This window comes from Vulpes lagopus, chromosome 4, assembly GCF_018345385.1.
Source record: "Vulpes lagopus strain Blue_001 chromosome 4, ASM1834538v1, whole genome shotgun sequence".
Taxonomy (NCBI): domain Eukaryota; kingdom Metazoa; phylum Chordata; class Mammalia; order Carnivora; family Canidae; genus Vulpes; species Vulpes lagopus.
The window spans coordinates 14,005,084-14,007,588 of NC_054827.1; the positions used below are offsets into that span (position 1 = coordinate 14,005,084).

At 44.7% G+C, this 2,505-nt stretch overlaps 1 long non-coding RNA gene across 1 annotated transcript; it reads left to right on the forward strand.

Moving 5' to 3' along the window:
* The first annotated feature begins 375 nt into the window (after window positions 1–375).
* On the forward strand, window positions 376–2,168 carry LOC121488937. Its single transcript, XR_005987219.1, has 4 exons — window positions 376–433; window positions 598–715; window positions 834–954; window positions 1,753–2,168. It is a non-coding gene; the product is annotated as an uncharacterized LOC121488937 (long non-coding RNA).
* The last annotated feature ends 337 nt before the right edge of the window (window positions 2,169–2,505 follow it).

Consider the following 2,505-nt stretch of genomic DNA (forward strand, 5'->3'; position numbering starts at 1 on the left):
CAAGAAAGATCAATGAAAAATAATTCAAAAATTTAATTGAAACTCAATTGAAGGTATTGTCGCGCGCGTTGGGGGCGACAACCGTCCAGGGATGAGGGCAAGGGAATGAGGAAAGAAAAAAGACATAGACAGAATGGGAGCAGGAGGGACATATGGCCGGATTCAGCCACAATGCCAACTTTATTTGTATTATTCACTCTTTTATAAAGCAGGGTTGTATAACAAGCAGGATATTTTAAGCTTAGTTCTCCAGACATGTCCTTTCACAATAGATAGCAATAGTATGCGCCCTTGAATAGATAGCAATAGTATGCGTCCTTGAGCCACAAGCCTTTAACAACAAGGGTGGGACAGGTGGGCCACAGTTGGAAGAGTCAACAGAGAGCCATTGCTCGATCCATTAACCCCTTCCTGGCACGTGGCCCCCAACAAGGTATAAGTAAAAATTAGAAGATTACCTCTTAAGTCGTAGGATGCTGCTATTTCTTCTTATTTAACCTATGTCTTGAGAATTATTTTCTATATAAACCAAAAACTAATGGTATCTTTCCTAGTGTCTCGGCTAACTGCAATTTGTAAATGATTCTCTTGTTACAGTGAACGTTTACCTTTTGTCATGTGTATTTGGTGGCTGTTGCATTACTAGACTGAGATGTGACCACCCCAGCAAGATGACTCCTCATATCAGTCCAACAGGGAGGACACACGTCACCCCGTAAGAATCCTGATTTGTGGCATGATAGGGAACTCAGGTGGTCTCACTTGGCTTTGGTGTCAGCGAGGGGACTTCCAAATGGTGTGCATTGAACTAATTTCTGCCCTCACTAGAGCAGGCTAGAAGTTAGAACAGCTGCAGGAGAGGCCTCTCCATTTTCCCAACATTCTGTGTGGAGAAGAATGAGGCCTGTGCACTCCCGGGAGAAGCCCTATCTCCTAAGGCAAGCTCGAATTATGGTATGTCATTTGATTTCTATTTTTTAATCCCCTGGCCTTTGGTAAGGACTTGAAAAGCCTGCTTTGTCTCAGTGGTACCACAGAGCCTCGCAGGAGGACATTTAGGCCACCACTGGTGAGCAGTCCTCGTGCTGGGTGTGGTGGTGGCAGCAAGAATTCATGAGGCTCCAAGGCAAAAAGTGCATCTCAGGGGAACAGAGAAGAAGGAAAAGGGGAAACATCGAGACATATTCAATATACTAATAGAAGATCATAGTTCTATTCCAGCAGACATAACAACCAGATTCCCTTCCCAAAATGTTTACCCTTTTTAGCTCAGATATTATGTTTTAGCTTTTAAGATGTTGTTTTGGGGTCACCTGGGTGGCTCAGTGGTTGAGCATCTGCCTTTGGCTCAGGTTGTAATCCTGGAGTCCTGGGATCGAGTCCCATGTTGGGCGTCCTGCTCAGTGGGGAGCCTGCTTCTCCCTCTGCCCATCCCTGCTCGTGCTCTCTCTCTCTCTCTCTCTAAAATAAAACAATAAAATCTAAAAAAAAAAAAAGATGTCTTGAATTTTACAATTTTATTCTGGTGGATGTGGAAGAGAATTAGTAATTTAAATTAAAATGTAAAGTGAAGACACCAGACTTTGAAACAAAGATTACCAGTCATTAAGTAACTTCTTCATAAACATATGTTGTGAGTATTTGGAAAAGAGAGGAGAGAGAGAGAGAGAGAGAGAGAGAGAGAGAGAGAGGACCAATTGTAATGCTGCTCATCTATATGGCAGGGTTGGGGTTTGTGTTGTACTGTGGTAGGAGTCGGATTGTAGAAGACAGAAAGACAGATTGACAGCAGGGAAGCATTCCTGATTCCTCTGACGCCTGTGCTGCCAGCGGAGCCCTGTCCCACCTGCACAGCCCTCAGCCCTCGCTTCCTTCGCTCTGACTCCGTGTGGACTCAATACCAGGCCCCATGTCAGGTGACACACCTGTGCAGGGATTGTTGACGCTGCTTGAGACAGATATATTTTCTCATAACTTTAGACATCACCATGAGAAGCGTGGAATTTAAGGAGCCATGGGAACGAAGAAAAGATATGGTGACAAGGAAAGAAGAATGGGGGGCACCTGAGGGGCTCAATAAGTTAGGCATCTGCCTTCGGCTCAGGTCATGATCCTGGGGTTCTGAGATGGAGCCCCATGTTTGGCTCAGTGGGGAGTCTGCTTCTCCCTCTCTCCTCCTGCCTGCTGCTCCCCGTGCTTGTGCTCTCTCTCTCTCTCTCTCTGTGTGTGTGTGTCAAATAAATAAAATCTTTAAAAGAGAGAGAAAAGAAGAGTGGTTGGCATTATTGATCATTGATGGTACTGGGATTTATTTCCATCATAGAAATGGCATGACCTTCCACCTTTGTCATCTTTCCCCCATCTTCTCCTTCTGGATCCTGTTTAATTAATTCACAAATTCAATAAAAATTGCATTGAGGAGCACTTACCAAACACTGGGATCCAAAGGCCATGAAGACATGGTCTTTGCTACCACAAATGTTGGTCTAGCTGGGGACAGCCAAG